Consider the following 16,624-nt stretch of genomic DNA (forward strand, 5'->3'; position numbering starts at 1 on the left):
TCTCTAGAAGGCAGGGTGGTAGAAAAAACATGCCTGGACTCTGGGACCAGACTGCCTGGACTAGAATCCCAGCTCTACCTCCCATCAGCTGTGTGACCTCAGCATAGTGACAACTGCTCTGGTCTCACTCCTTCATCTGTTAACGCAGGTAACCAATAACGGTGAGGGTGCTGGGAAGACCGAAAGGTCTAAAAGCCAGAAGTGCCCAGCCCTGTGTATGGCACACGGGAGCTCATTCAGTGCAGGCTCCCTCCCTCTGCTCCCTCACCAAAGTATGCTGGCGGCACAGGTTCTGACCCCAGGCCAGGAGAGGGCCCCAGCCCCGCGCAGCACAGGGAAGGCCTACCCCAGCCACACACCCACAGGACCCCCCAGTGCTGGCTGGGATCCTGGACAGGGGCAGACTTTCCAAGTCACATAAAGAGACAGATTTAGGGAGGAGCTGTTCAAACAGAAGAAGCCAGGCTGAGCGACTAGAGAGGACTCTCCCTGAGCCCCTTGTAATGCTCTCAACCCAGACTGACCCGGGAGATCTGGAGCCAGGAGCAATGCCAGCACACTGCCCGGCTAACGTCCATCCCAGAGCCTTCCCAGTCCAAACTGTACACCATCCTGGCCAGAATGTCCCAAAGGGCCCAAATCCCCAGGCTCTCTTCCTACCCCTTCCAGCCACAGCTGTGCCCCATCTGTCCCACCTCAAACAGAGGCACTGCCTAGCCCCAACCCCAGCTCCCCGCCACAGCATTACTGGTTCTAACTGGAGCCCGCTCTCCCTGCTCCCTTGCCTTCATCACACCCTCAGGATTGGTCCTCCCACCAAAAAAGCCCTGCCTTCCCTGCCAGCAGCCCTGCCCCCACCCATCCTCTTTACCAATGAGCTACCCTTCTTAAGTTTTCAGAATCCTTGTAACACTGTTCTGATCCCTCCTGTGGTTGCTCACTAAGGAGAACATGCTCCTTCTAGGGTGTTCAAGGCCCTTCCTGGTGTGGCTCAGTGATCTACATTCCCAGCTTCTTCCCTCCCATCTTCTCTGGTCCGTCTAAACTAAGCTGGGCCAAGGGCAAGAACAGCCAGTGCTTCCTGTTCCATTTCATCCCGGTCCCTAGGGTGGACTATCTCCCAGGCTCCATTCTCTCCCACCAAAGACCCAACTCAGAAGCGCCCTCTTGCAGTAATCATGCCTTTGACTCCTCATGACACTACGTGTGTGAACATTAGTCATCTCCCCCCAGACAGGGCCCATGCAGTACTGGCTGAAGGACTGGATGAGCAAATGAAAAGAGCAGGCACACAGGTGGGGGGAGGGGCCGCAAAATGGGAGTGGAGTTGTAAAAATAAGTTACACTCAGGTAGAAACAGGGAGGGTGGGGGGAACTGAGTCACAAAAACCTAGCCTGAGAAGACAGTTTCCAAGGATAGAAGGAGGAGCTGAACAGGGGAAATGCCCAGATCAGAACCTGCAGAATAACCACAAACCTTGCCCTTTGAAACAGAAACCAGTACGCTCTTCCGGTGCAGAGCTGCTGTCACCCCCTCCCACACCTCTCACACAGGCACACAACCTCACCAACACAAATGCATCTAGGCCAGGGTCTGCGTGCTCCACAGCCTGGGCCCTTCCTCTCAGCTGCCCGCCCGTCATTAGAAGTAGCCCGTGCCGTGGCCACTGCTTGGCAGGCAGCTAGAGGGTCAGTTCAAAGCCTGAGGCTGGACAGGTGCAGCCCCGCGCATGCCCTAGAGCACGCACCGCGCCCCCGCCCCCCCCCCCCCCCCCGGAAGGCCCCAGGAGAGCCTTTGGCCTGCCCTGTGCCGCTGGGCGCATTTCCCATGGAGATCAGGCTGGAGGCTGACTGGGCTCCTGCCCAACCAGGAACCACAGAGGCACAGAGCAGCTCCAGGCCAGATGCCCAAGCTTCCCAAGCTCCTGCTTGGCCACACCTGGTCCCTTGCACCTTCCCCCTCATAAGGAAGGGCCAGCCTGGTCCTGATGCCCTCCAAGTGCAACAAGCCAAGCAGGCTGAAAGGACATGAGGCCAGGGTGAGACTCTCTACTATTTCCTGTGCCACCTCCCAACCCCGCTTCCCATCCCCCTGCCTCCCAGACAAACACAGAAGGGTCCCCTTTCCTGAGAGAGCCAGGGCTGGTCCCCCAGGGACTGCCATCAGGGGAGGAGACTCCCTGGGACAGGCATGGCCTCTGCCCTAGTTGGGGGGAGGGGGAGGCCAAGCCACCCCAGCTGTATGGGTCAGAACTGCAGTGGGACAGGAAGGGCAGGGACAGAGACCCTCCCAGGACCTGGGAGCTTCGGGAGGAGAGGAGAACTGCTTAGAAGAGCAGGAGAGTAGCACCCTGTTCCCAGAGACCCATGACCCAGCACTCAACCCCCACTCAGAACCATGGGAAGACAACGTTCAAGGAACACTGGGGAAAAGAAAAGCCAGGGTACTGAGAGGTCCTTGCTAGGCTGGAGACAGGGAAGTGAGACAGGGCAACTCTCTAAGGGACAAGGGCAGGATCCCACAACCAGGGGGCCAGGCTAGAATCCTGTGTAGCCGAAGAGTGTAGGGCTTCACCAATGACAAAGGGCCATCTTCAAGCTCACTCCAACCTGAGAGCGCCTGGGGTTCCACCAGCACCACCCAGCCAGCTCAGCCTGTCCAGAGGCATGGTGTGTTCATTCCTCCAAGGACCGGGTCCCCACGGCCCATGCTTCAGGAATGGCAGGAGTATCACCACGACAAGCATGGCCGTGGTAGACAGTGACAAGATAAGCTGCCTGGGCATTTAATCACCCACACACTCTCATGAAGATACAGAGACCAGCCCTCCTCAAGAGGCTTTGGGCTAATGAGGGATTACCCATGCTGGGCCAGGGACTGGCATCACAGGCCAGCTCTGAGGGCTGAGGACCTTCTGATAGCCAGACTGCCTGGTGCTCTGGGCAGAAGCCTGGGGGTTCTGGTGGCAACCTGCCCCCTCCCACTCCTTCAGGAAGCCTGCCCTGACCGTCCCCCTTCCTAAAGGCTGCCCACGCCTAGCAGAGGAGAATCATGCAGGTCTTAAATCCTAGCTGGCAGCCCTAGGCGGCCCTCACTCTTTTGGCCTCCGTTTCTCCATTAGTAAACTGGGAATTCCTCTTACCTCACAGGGTTGCAATAAGGACCCTGTCAGGAACCAGTGATCCCAGTGATGTCTGAAGGAGCCTGACCCCTGGCCTGTGTGCCTAGTGCATCAACTCGAGGCCCAGAGAAGCCAGCAGCAGCGGAGACAACTGCAGCCACCTGCCAGGGCTTTGCTGGGGTTGGGCCCAAATCTAGGAAAGGCAAAGCTAGGCCGTAGCTGCCTAAGGAAAGAATCCAAGCAGCCATTTCCCTAGCTCAAAAAGGGGTCTCGCAGGGATGGGGCACCATGAAGGAGTGGGGCTCCTGGGCCAGAGTTCAGATCAGTGCATGCAGATGTGCTCTAAGCCAGAGGCCGCTTCCTGAGCCTGCAGCACCCGGCCAGCTGCAGCCACAGCACCCCACCTGCACTCAGAAGTCCGAGGCATGTGCACCCCACCACCTCACATACGGTGGGGTATTAGAACGGGAGACTAACAGACTGAAATCACAAAGATCAATTTTCAAATCCTGTTTCCAAGCATATAGCTGGGCCTCTCTGGCAGGTCATGGATAAAGTGAAGGTTTTCGTTAGGGGTGGGACAGCCATTAACTGTTCACAGGCCAACAGATGACTACGTAAAGATATTCACGTGGGAGAGTCAAGCCTGGCCTGCCTTGACCACCCCCAACCTTGGACTGGTTTCTGTTTTGATTTTTATGCAAAAGAAAACATGCCCATTGCCTGGTGGCAGGGGCCGGCTCTAAGCATTGAGGCAGAATGCCACAAGACTGAATGTGCAAAACCAAAGCTTGCATGGCCAGGCAAGGAAACCCTCCCTTGTCTCCTCTCTTGGGCCAGGGACAGGCTCCTTGCCGGAGACCATGGAGACTAGAGATCAGCAGTTACTCAAAGCAGAGTGCTCGGGTCAGTCAGGCCTGGAGAGCAAATGACTTCGGGATGTACCAGTAGTGGTGGTCGCTTTCCCTTTAAGAGCCTCAGTGTCCTCATCTGAGCCACACAACTGATCCCAAGCACTTTGGGAGGTGGGCAGCTAGACAGCAACAAAGAAAGAGTGCTGTCGCTGTTCTCAGGGCCAGATCAGAACTTGCCTTTGCAGCAGAGTAGGTCCCCAAGCCTGGGACAGCACCTACTCCACTGGGACAGCACACTCCAAAGGGTGCCATGAAAGGGACAAGTTCAATGGCAGGAAGCCAGTTTGGAGTCTTGGAAGGGACTGAAGACAATGACCCTAGAGGACTTGTCTATGCTAGGTCCTTCTGATAGGGCTGCTTCTGGTCTTAGAATCCTGCTCCCCAACCCTCCCAGACATCAGGCCGAGCGTCAAGTGCCCTACCAGTCATACCCCTGCCTAGTGCATCAGGACAGCCACGGCAGAGAGGCAGCATCCCCAGAGACCAGGCGGCGTCCCCAGGGAAGAGAAAGGGGGTAGCAAGGGCGGGGCACCAAGCCTTTTCCAGGGTATCTTAGTGAGTATGGCTTCGCTTCACTGTGACCACGGCAGGCTCTGGAAGGGGTAGAAGGGAGCCCAGCATCAAATCCAAATTCTAAATTAGATCCAAGCTTCTTGGTCAGGAACCAGTGTCCTAGCATCCCCTGCCGCCAGTGAGGCCACTTCCAAACAAACCCCACCCAGACAGAGGTCCTCCAAACCTCCGGCCAATTACACCCATCAGGCAAGGAGGAGGTACCTAGAAGCACCACGAACACCAAGCACTGGCAAGGCAGGTGGGAGGCACACCCCACCTCTGAGCCTCATGTCCCTCATCTGCAAAAGAGGATCACTACTCCTGGCCCTTCTTCACTGAGTGACTATGAGATGTCAGGAAGAGATACCAAAGCGATCTCACCAGAGAGACAGGAGGACATACTGAGAATTAACCTCCCCACAAATGATGAACACAGAGCTAAGAACACCAGCACCGGCACAACAGAAAACCAGAAGGAAGCGGCACATACCACGAATTTCTGGACACGAAACACGCTTTCACTGAAATAGTTTTTAGAGCATTTTTCCTTTTACAAAGTACGTAAGCTAATTGATGTAAACTTCAGTAAAAGTTACCCATACAGAAATACAAGCATATACATTTTGCAACTTAAAATAATTTCAACTCATGGTAAACTTGAAGGGTTTTATTTTTTAATCTAGAAAGCTTGAAACCCCCCCATTCCCCTCTCTTTTCTCAGACTATAACCTTCCCCTTCCTATCTTCCAACAGAAACCATCAGAAGCAGCTCCCAGATCCCACCAGAGAGGAAGTCAAAAGCAGAGGTGTGGGTAGCTATCTACCTCGAATTTATAGGCAAGGCTGGAGGCTGGGAGACTTGGGGTCAGAGGGTCATGCAACAAAGAAAAGGTGAGAATGGGGCTTATCTCCTTCCCATGCCTGTGCAGCAGCAGAGGAGAGAGGCCAAAGCCCCTTCCCAGGGTGTACACAAGGAAACCCTGGCTGAATCCCGGGAGTCAAGGGTGTACCAGGGCAGAGCTCAGCATCTGCTTCTGGCTGGGGTTTCATCAGTCACTGCTCCCTAAACACCTGACTGAGAAGAGCAGCCAGGCCTGACCGGGCATCTGGCCCTCTCCCACCTTGATAAACAGGAAAAGGCCCTTCAGACAGCTGGATGGAGGTCTGCAGGGTCCTCCTACATGAGACCTTGAACCCATATGTACTAACTGCTTCAGGTTACAGCTGTAAAGGATCCTTGCCAGCACATGAATCATCTAGAATCCAGATTCTAGATGAATCTCCTCTTTGGAGCAATGAGAAAATGGAGGCTCCGAAGGGTCTTGTCATGGTCACATAGTGGTTCATGGCAGAACTGGGACCCTCTGCATGGCCCCAGAGCTTTCATACCATCCAGGCAGGCAGCCCTCTTGCCTAGGACGCTAGACTAATCCCACCCATATCAGAGGTGGGAACAGCATGCCCAGGCCCCAAAGGAAGGAAGGGAAAGGAGGCCCCACCCAGAGAACTCAAAAGCTGGGAGAGAGCTGAGCAGTTGCCTATTACGCTTGTTCATTCATTCCATCATCAAATCAAACATGTATTAGGCACCTATCTCCTCAGTGTCACGCCCTGGGCTGGGTCCTGGGTAAACAGAAATCAATAAGGCACTGGAGTTCCTGCCCTTCAGAAAAGCCCCTGGCTGGTGGAGGAAACAGATGGGGAAGCAGATAACTGTGAGGTTGTGCAAAGATGGAACAACAGGCAGATGTCTGTGGTGCTGGGAGCCCAGAGAAAGTGAGCAGTGCTCCTTGGGATTTCTCAGATCACTCTGCAGAAGGCAGGTCTGGAGGGCTGAGAGCCCGTGTCAGGCAGAGGGGATCATGGAAGCCAAGGCATCAATGGAGCAGTTTGTTGGGGGGAGTGGGGGGGCATTCAGTTTCACAGAAGAGGGGGAAGGATGCTGGGCCTACAGCAGGTCTTTCCCAGAAGAGGGAAAAGCTGCAGTATGGACAAGGGCTTGCCCCAACTTTGCTGCCCAGGCCTAAATAACTCCCCAGGTAGTTCATGGGTCAGCCCCCCAGGTAGTTCATGGGTCAGCCCCCAGGGCAGAGATCCTGTGCACTCAGACCTCTGCCTCCACTGAAGGCTGCCCAAGTTTTTTCTAGATGTCTTGTGTGTGCCTGGCCCCCCGCTACAGGAGAGGCTGAGGACCCAGCGGGCCAGCTCCCAGAAGTGTCCAGGACCTCGAAAGCTCAATGAATGGGGTGCCTGGGTGGCTCGGTCGTTAAGTGTCTGCCTTCGGCTCAGGTCATGATCCCAGGGTTCTGGGATCGAGCCCCACATCAGGATCCCTGCTCCGCAGGAAGCCTACTTCTCCCTCTCCCACTCCCCGTTTGTTTTCCCTCTCTTGCTGTGTCTGTCAAATAAATAAAATCTTTAAAAAAAAAAAAAAATTCAATGAAATGTGCATGCCTGCCCCCCCCCCACCCCGGTATATTCAGGCTACGTGGGGGGACAAGAACACTGTATGTCACTTTTCCATCCTCCTCTTTCCTGACGCTCAGAGCAATCAACATGGTTGACCACGCCCTCCCTCCTGCTTGAAGCTCTGCCCTTGGCTTCTCCCTCATGACTTCTGGTTTCCCCCTTCTTCTTGGGCTTCAGGCCTATCTGCATTACACGCTGGCCTTTGTCAAGGCCGAGGCCAAGGTCCTCTCTTCCCCTAATGCTCTACCTCCTCCCAGTCAGTCATCCATGCCCACAGATTCCACTGCCAACAGACAACTAGTCCCCACCTTTAAGCTTCAGGTCCTTCAGTCCAACTGCCTACTTGCCACCTCCCCCCTGCTCACCTCAAAAACATCTCAAAGTCAACCCCTTAAACCAAACACATTCCCTCATACTCTTCAACACTTCTCTCACCAAAACCCAGGTCTCCTGCCACACCTCTTGGGAAACTAACAGCATCACCTCCCAATAGGTACATAAACTAGAAACTTTAGAACCATCCTTTTCTCTCACCATCCCCAACCTAATCCTTGGACAAGCCCTAATACTGGCTTTATTTGTCACAACCATGTTTACTGAGCACTTAGATGAGTGGGAACCCTATGTGTCTTTTAAATCTTCTCCAATGGAGTGTGAGCTCCTTGAGGGCATGGACCATGCCTGTCAGCGTTAAGATCCCAGGGCCTAGCAGGAAATGGAATGCATTAGAAGACAGGAAAATCTGGGGCTTCCCCCTGCCCCAAGAAACAGTAGGAGCCTCTGGCTAGAGATCTAAGGGATGGGCTGAAGTGGGAGGACAGGTGGAGGGGGACAGCAGAGGCCTCCTCTGCAGAGCTCCTTGTGGAGCCCCATGCAAGCCCTGGCTCCCCACCTCTTAGGTTTCCATGTTACCAGCACCATATACCCTGCTCCTTCTCGGAGCCAGGGGGTGGGAGGGAGGTGGGGGGTGGGGGACGGGAGGGAGGTGTGGGGCCAGCCCTAAACCCCCAAGAGAGTCAACCTTGACCAGGAGGTTGGAGATGTGCTAAGCAATGAAGTCATGAAGGCAAGGTCTGTTTGGCCCAGACATCCTCTTCTGTGCACCCCACTAGGCCTCTCCCGTTCTAGAGCGGCTGGGCCCAGCCTCTCCACAGCAGCTGGCCACACTCCCTCTGGGCCACACCAGCCCAAGCCAAGGCACTTTCCTTGTCCTCCTTTTGCTTCCCGGGGAGGCAAGGCCCTGATGCATGATCTAGCCTCTGACCTCACTCCAAGGTGATCGGGAACTTGCTGCCTCCCCAGGAAGCCCAGCTAGAAATCTTCGAAGTTGCCTCCCCTGTCAAGAGGAATGGCTACTCTGGGACTTCCCATTCCTGATTTTAACTTCCTATAGTTCTACCCTCTTAAGACAGCTTCTGGCCTCACCTCCCCTAACAGGCTCCTTGCTGCCTCCCACTCCAGCCTGCAGAGCCTCACCCTTCCAGCGTGGGCCAATTCTCATGCCAGGGACCAGGCATCCTTGTGGAAATGCTCCAGGCACCAGGCATTCTGTTGTCACTAGAGGGGATGTTCTCCGTATTTCACTGCTAGCCTCAAGAGGCCCGGAGTAAAATCCTTGACAAAGTGACATATGCTACCCTTTCTAACCTCCTCGGTGGGTTTGCTAGTTCCCAAGAAAGGCCACAGGCACATTATACTCAATTACCGCTCCGGGTAGAGTGACTAGGGTAGGAAGAGGAGAGCTGCCTCCCCAAGAGAGAAGAGCCATCAGGTGGAACAGGGGGAGGGGGGATGCAGAGGCCTATGTTGATTGCTCTGAGGGTCAGGAAAGAGGAGGATGGAAAAGTGACTTATACTCAGTGTTCTTGTCCCCCCAGGTAGCCTGAATATACCGGGGAGGGGGGGGGCGGGCACGCACATTTCATTGAATTTTTTTTTTTTAAAGATTTTATTTATTTATTTGACAGATTTATTATTTGACAGAGAGACACAGCAACAGAGGGAACACAAACGGAGTGGGAGAGGGAGAGGGAGTGGGAGAGGGAGAGGGAGAAGCAGGCTTCTGCTTGGGAGAGCAGGGATCCTGATGTGGGGCTCGATCCCAGAACCCTGGGATCATGACCTGAGCCGAAGGCAGACACTTAACGACCGAGCCACCCAGGCACCCCATTCATTGAACTTTCGAGGTCCTGGACACTTCTGGGAGCTGGCCCGCTGCAGAGCCCCTGCACCCCAGCACTGCCCAACCTCCCAGCTGACCTCCTGCCCCCAAGTAGGCTGAAAAGCCTTTGGGACCTGTGGCCAGATCCTCCTCTCCTTCCCAGGGTTAGTCACTCTATGAACTCAGCCCGTATCCTTGGGGCCTGAGGCTGGTCACTCAGTCCCATGGGGTTAGAATTCACCCACCACACACCCACAGCTTCACAGCCAGAGGCCCAGTGTGGTCAATGCCCTACCCCTCCCCTCCCCCCCATGGACAAGGCCAAGCCAAGGACACTGTGACCTGGGGGCATCCCTTAAACAACTAGTTCCCTCAGGACATTTCAGCTCAGCCATAACCCCAGGTGTCTAAGAAAACAGGAAGCCAACCCCAAAGTGAACGGCCCACCCCTACTGAGTTAGAATTAGATCTCACACAAACAAGTGGTCAAACTTGCTGTGGCCCAGCCCCTCACCAGTCTGGTCAGTGTTCACTGCCAGGGCTTGGAGCTTCCGTCAGACCACCCACTCTTCACCATGCCCACGCCTTGCTCCCAGGCACCTCACAGCCTTTGTACAGATTCTCTAACCAATGCTGGCTTCCCAGCCAGCAGGGGGAGGGACTCCACAAGGACAGGATGGGCTGCAACAGAGAGGAAGCTGACTGTGTCTGGACCCTTAGGTTCAGCCTACAATACTTTAGGCACAACTGTCTCCTGCTGGCTCTGGGCTTTCATGGTTTTCTGCATGTTCTAGATTGCAAGCTTCCCAGGACCAAAGATCGAGCCACCTCCTTTTCTTGCTTGCTAACCCAGCCTCCTCTGTGCCAGGCATGGGCTCAGAAAAGGAGATGCCAGTCTTCTGCAGGAGAAAGCCCCGCCCACTTATTCTGCATCCTGAGTCCTGCTGAAGCCAGGGCCACCCGCCAACACCGGGAAGGGCCCGGAAGGAAGCAGCAGAGCCTATACACAAAGCCTACATGTGGCTATAAAAAGGAGCCCTCCCTGCTTCCCCCTGGATGGGCCCGGTTCCTAGGAGGTGATGAGTTGGGGAGAGAGCTAGTACTTGCGCCTGGGCACACAGCCACTGCAGCCCCTTAAAGGCTAGCCCAGCACCACCTGGAAAGGACCCGGTGTTACAAGGAGGGGAGGGAGAACGTGAAGAGCTGTGAGGATAGCAAGCAGAGACTCTCAGAGCCCCAGCTCCTGGGACCACAGGCTCCCCCAAAGCGACCAACTGCATGTCCCTAATGCCTCCTCCCCCAGCCCCAGCGTATTCACAGAAGACCCCTCTCCCACACTTCTCTCCTTCTCCTGAGGGCTCCCTGTGGAGGCACCAGCATACCCAGCAAAAGAGCTCTGGGAGCAGCTATGAGGACGCAGTGAGAAGCTCTACCTCAGGGGTGACCGCAGGAAAGCTGTGGCCGCAACAGACTAGGCTCGGGGCAGCTCCAGGAGGGGCACAGCAGGGAGACGGCAATTAGGCAGGGGCACAGATAGGATAACCCCAAGTCTGAACACAAGGTACCTACTGCAGAGAGCCCGGCCACGCAGGCAGCAGTCTGTCTGCCCCAACAGCAGAGCTACGGGCACCACTGCCCACGCCAAAGCCACGGAAATGAATTCCTCCCCAGCCTCTGCTGACCAAAGCCCTCTCCGGCCTAGTCTGCCCAGTGTTCAGGCCCTGTACCAGGAGGCTGACCCAGAGCCACTGAGGCCATTCTCCAGAAACAAGTGGAGTGGCTTGTCGTGGTCACATACATGCAGTGTAAGTGAAAAACGAGCCTCAGTTGTTGTCTGCAACTGAGAGAGATCTGGATTGCTCATTATCAGAGCACCCTCACCTCACCTCACCTGACAGAACAGCCTCTGGTTTGTTTCCTCCACAGCACTCCCCAGGCCCTGTAATTATTTTTCTGTCTGGTTGCAGATGTCTTTTCTGGCTATACCTATCTTAACCTTTACATTTTTTACTGGACTCCCCGGTGCTTGGCACGTCAGCAAATGCGAGTCCAAAGCCAGGGTAGCACAGTGGGGTTCTGCTTGTTCAGTGCGCCACAAAGGGCGCAAGAAGGCCAGGGTTTGGGGGCTTTTTATTGTTGTTTTAAGGAAAGAGTAGCTATAGAGATAAAGCACACCAGGGTAGAGACCTACTACCACTGGAGTAAGCCAGAGGTTGCAGTTCTCACGTCCAGCTTAGCAGGCCCAACACACAGCAGCATGCCCACAGTAAACAAGGGCAAATGAAGGAACACATCAGATGAATGCATGCACTTGAGCTTGTCATCAGGGGTCCTGGAGAGGCCCTTCTCAGAGTGCCTGGAGCATGGAGCCCCGGGTCCCCATCTCCCTCCAGAAGCCCAGGTGCGGTCGTCATCATGAGCCAGTCACAACAGGTCAGAGCAGGGCTCTTCTGTCCCTGTACCTCAGATCACCTGCTATCGTCCCCCCCAGCAGGAGTGTGGGAAAGCAATTTGATGGGGGTGCCGTGGCAAGATGAAGGCAGCACATAATCTAGAGGAGCGCCTAGGTCCCCTCTGTCCATGGACAGAGGCCTGGGCTGGTCAAACAGCACATCTGGCCAGGGGGCAGAGTGGAGATCAGATCACTCTGCCCTCATAAAAAAACACGCTGGTCCTACAGAAGTCTATCTTCTCGTCATTTTCTCAAGAGTGGAAAAACATCTGAATATTGTAGTGGGAATCAGAGATCCTAGGCTCCAATCCTGGCACTGCCATGAACTTGCTGTGTGACCTTACCCTTGGGGCCTTGGTTTCTCATCTCTAAGAGAGGCCTAACTATTCTTGTCCTCCTTTGGTTCACAGAGCTGTGGTGGCACTCAAACGATACCACGGATGAGAACTCTACTGCACTAGGAGAAATACCGAATTTTCTCGTGCCCCAGTCCTCTGTGTACAGACTCAGGGAGGGAACAAAGAGAACAAGCAGGAAACAGACTTCTAGCCCAGGCTGCCAGAGCAGCCACCAGTGGCCACACTTGGTGGGGGAAAGCACTGGAGCTCTGTAGTTAGCTAAGGCGAAAACGAAGGAAACAAATACTTCTTAAGTGCCCACAAATGCCAAATGCTGTGTAGAGCCCTTTCACATAAAATCTCTTACTCTCATCACAACCTCATTTGGCTACTTTAATATACAGCTCTGTGAGGAAAAAATTAATTTTACAGCTGAAAATCAGTTTCAGATAGGTTAAAGTTACTTGTCCAAGGTCACAGGAAGAGCTGAGACTCGAACCCAAATCTGACTCTAGCCACAAATTTTCAGTCCTATGGAGCCCAATTATCAGTGGCCGCTCCAGGCCACTCATCACCTTGGCTCTGCCTAGTCTTGTCATCTGTTACCATACTGCTCTCAAAGAGGTCCCTCCAGGGAAGCACGGGCACCATGCCTCTCTGAACAAAGCCCTCTGTACGGAGCACCGGCACAGTCCCCTCCTCCTACCCCGCTTCCATTTCTCCCATGACTCTCCTCAAAGCCCCCACCGACTTCTCCAGTTCTAAGGGAATGGGGGGGCGGGGAGTCTCCTATCCCCTGATATCAGGCCTTTGCGACATTAGGCCTCACTTCCCCCCTCTAACTTATCCATCTCTGACCTCTTTGAAGCCACATCAGAGGAAAGGGCACAGAATGGGAAGAGATGCCATGAGTTAATGAAGACTGACAGGAATAGTGACAGGAAAGGCAGAGACAGGCCCTATCATACTGACGGGGTAGCATTAAAGCACTTCCTAGAGGGGCGCCTGGGTGGCTCAGTCGGTTAAGCATCTGCCTTCAGCTCTGGTCACGATCTCAGGGTCCTGGGACCGAGCCCCATGGGCTCCTTGTTCAGCAGGGAGTCTGCTTCTCCTCTCCCTCTGCTCCTCCCCACCCCTTGTGCTGTCTCAAATAAATAATCTTAAAAAAAAAAAAGGGGGGAGTGCCTGGGTGGCTCAATTGGTTAAGCGTCTGCCTTCGGCTCAGGTCATGATCCTGGGGTCCTGGGATCAAGCCCCGCGTCGGCCTCCCTGCTCAGCAGGGAGTGTGTTTCTCCCTCTGCTCCTCCCCCCAATTCTCTCTCAAATAAATAAAATCTTTAAAAAAGAATAAATAAAGCACTTCCTAGAAGAGAGGGGTCTCCAATCAATGTGTTCAGATAGCATTTATCGGGGCAAGGCACATAGAAATAGGCCAGTATGATACCAAACAGCAGCTGCTTTCAGCCAACTGCTCTGTCACCTTGCAAAAGTCAGCAGCAGGAAAGAGCCCTGACAACAGCGGGCTGCTGAGAGTTTGGTGCAAGAGAATGGGTGGGCCTCCTCATCTCCCAATCAAAGGGCCTGGTGGCCAGGCTCCAGCCCCTCAATATGACAGGTACATCGGCTCCCTTCAGCTACTGGGTCCTCCTGGGAACTTAATCCTCATCCTCCTCGTCAGAGCTCCCACCGCACCACACTCTGTGAAGCCCTCTATGAAGATCTTCCTCAATTCGTCACAAAACCCCTTATGAGACAAATGCAGCTTGTTACTATATCCCCCTTTTGTAGACAAAGAGCCCAGAGAGAAAGTCACACACTCAAGGTCACAGAGCAAGTAAGTGCACAACCTAGGCAGTCTTGAGTTCAGAACCCAAATGTTAAACTACTGTGCCCCCACCGGCTCATCCCTCCAGACCCAGCCCCCGACCCTCCACCGCTTCTGCGTCCCTGCCGGGCCTCGCCTCCAGAGGAAGTCCTGCCCCTGCTCACCAGCTCTCTCCTGCAAACTGCAGTAGCTTTACTGGTTTCCCTCAACCTCTCCAAGACAGAATGCAAGACAGCCCCACTTCAGCCTCTGCTGACAGGACAGAGCAAAACCCAAGAGCACGGCACCCTGTGGCCCTCCCTAAACTGCTCCCAACCAGCCCCAGCCTTATCTCTACCACATTAAATGCATACCTGAGCCCTGCACAGGGATCCCCCTTGTTCAACACGGACACAGGCAAGTTCTTCAATCAGTCAAGGCACAGCTCACAGCTCACAGGTCACCCGCCCTCCCCGCGCCACCCACCCCCCCGCCAGAAGCCTTCCCTGGCTCTCTCCTGTCCACCCCAGCTCACTAAGCAGAGCTTGCTACTCTGCACTCACAGAGCTCTTGGTATAGACCTTTATTATGGTACATAGCACACATGGTTACAATTACACGTTCCCAATTCTGTCTCTTCCAGGAATGTGGGAGTTCCTTAATGGCACAGTCCATGTCTTACTCACCCTTAGTGCCTAGCACTGGGCAAATAGGTGTTCCAACAATATTTATTGAATAAATTCCCCTCATTCCAAGAGGCTACACAAAACAAGGTTAGTGGCAAAGATCTCTGGCCAATGACTCAAGCCTATGCATCTGTGTGTGTACATACACACACACACACACACACACACACACACACACACACACACGGTATCTTGAACCCAAATTGGACTGAGTCTAAAGCCACAAACCTCCAGTTACTGTGGGTCAATTACCAACGGCTGCTCATGTCCATTCCTTATCCCTGGCTCTGCCTAGAATCTTGTCACCTGTTACTATACTGTTCTCAAAGACAACCGCCCCCAAACAGGGCAGACTGGATGCGTCCCTGAACAAAGCACTCCACAAGGTGCACAAGAACATACCCCTCCTCCAACTGTACCCCCACTTCTCCTAGGACTCTCCTCAGCTGGAAGTGTGTGTGGAGAGGGGGGCAATGTTGGGTGTGCTCAGCTTCTCCAGTCACCTGTGAAATAGGCCCCTTTCCTAGGTTCACAGGAAAGAGAGAGCCCCAGCTGGACGGGGGGCCTGGCAGAGCTGGTCTGGAAACCCACACATCAGGGCAAGCCTCGGGTGCTGAGGAAACACTCAGAGGTCTGACTTCCCCTGGAAAAACTACAGTCAGACAGGAAATACACAGGCAGGGATGGCTAGCTCTGGACTTCCGGACACGTGTTCTTGCCCCTTTCCCATTGGGAGCAATCAACCAGGACAAAGAAAACCCCCACGACACCCAGCCTGCCTACCTCAGGCACTTCAGGCCCAGTCGGCAGAGCAAGCCTCACGGTCTGTGTCCTCACCAGCCTGACAGCCACAGAGGTCAAGCCCCAGACAACTGGTCCCAATATCACCTCCTCTCTGAGCCTGACTGCCTTGTCTGAGCGGTTTGCTCTCTTCTGCCACCACTACCTCCCCACCCCATCAAAGGTACAACCAGGAATCATCATTGTCTGTTTGTTTCCCTGAGGGCAAGGACCTGTTTTCATTCATCACTTAAGGAGGCCTAGCATCTAGAAGAGCAGGGAAGAATCAAAGTGGAAAGCGTGAGGCTCCAAAAGTCCCCACAGATGAGCATGGCTGTCATTCAAAGCCCTCCGTGGAGCCTCCATCCAGGCCATGATGCCCACAATGACCCCTGACTGAACCTGCTCACCCCAGAAAGGCATCAGAAGGAAAAGTATGGAGCCAGAACCTAGAGGGGCTGAGGGTCAAAAATTTCTCCTTGGAGGAGCAACAGAGACCACTGGGTATGGGGCCTGAGGCAGGCCCACTGGCAGCACAACCCTGGGGCTGAGAGTCCTCTTGGGATGGCCAGCCAGTCAATGATTGGAGAGCTGGGTCCAGCTGAGACTGTCACATACTAGCACTCTCACCCCATGGCACAATTCACTCCCTGTATTTCCATTTCCTCATCTGTAAAATGGGGTGGGACTCCAGACACAGCCCCCCTACCCAGGACCCTTGTGAAGATTAGCCAAGAAAATATGATGAAAAGTCTCTGTAGCACTCAGCAGGAAGTCTGTAACTGCTTTGTATTCATTTATGTATCTGTAACATAAAAAGCCAAACATCAACCTGGTTCCTGTCACATCACCATGACAACTAGTACCAAAGCACTCCCCCACCCCTTTTGAGCCAAACTACCACTCTAGAAATCAGCACGTGTCAGCCCCAATTCACAAGTGGCAAAGTGAAAAGGCAGGGAGTTAGGTCGGAATGAGGTCTGATGCATGAGTGCTGTACATTTTCATTGAACCACAGCATCCCTCCTTCAGGTCCACAGACACCCTGCGGGTAGCAGAAGCGCCTCTCTCCTTGGCCAGGCTACAAGCACTACATGGAACCCTGGCAGAGTCAGCAGGAAAAGGCCAGATGGCAGGGGACACAGCTGGCAGCCCAACCTTCCCCAGAGCCTGCAGAGGGGGGCTGCAGGGATCAGTACCCATCAACAAGGTGCACCATGAATGGGCAGAAGTGGGGTAGCTTCGGTGAGAGGCTCCATTTACAAGGTGTGAACTCTACATAACCATCTGCTAGCATTTTTACTCAGACTCCTTCAATCTGGGCCTCCAAAATCAAAGGGCCA

General features: G+C 54.2%; 1 protein-coding gene across 2 annotated transcripts in view; it reads right to left on the reverse strand.

Annotated features, from left to right (window-relative positions):
* The window catches only part of PLCG1 (phospholipase C gamma 1), a 35,463-nt gene that overhangs the window by 16,261 nt on the left and 2,578 nt on the right, over positions 1-16,624 (reverse strand). The window lies entirely within an intron of this gene.

Source organism: Phoca vitulina, unplaced genomic scaffold (genome assembly GCF_004348235.1).
Source record: "Phoca vitulina isolate PV1807 unplaced genomic scaffold, GSC_HSeal_1.0 scaffold22, whole genome shotgun sequence".
NCBI classification, from domain to species: Eukaryota; Metazoa; Chordata; class Mammalia; order Carnivora; family Phocidae; genus Phoca; species Phoca vitulina.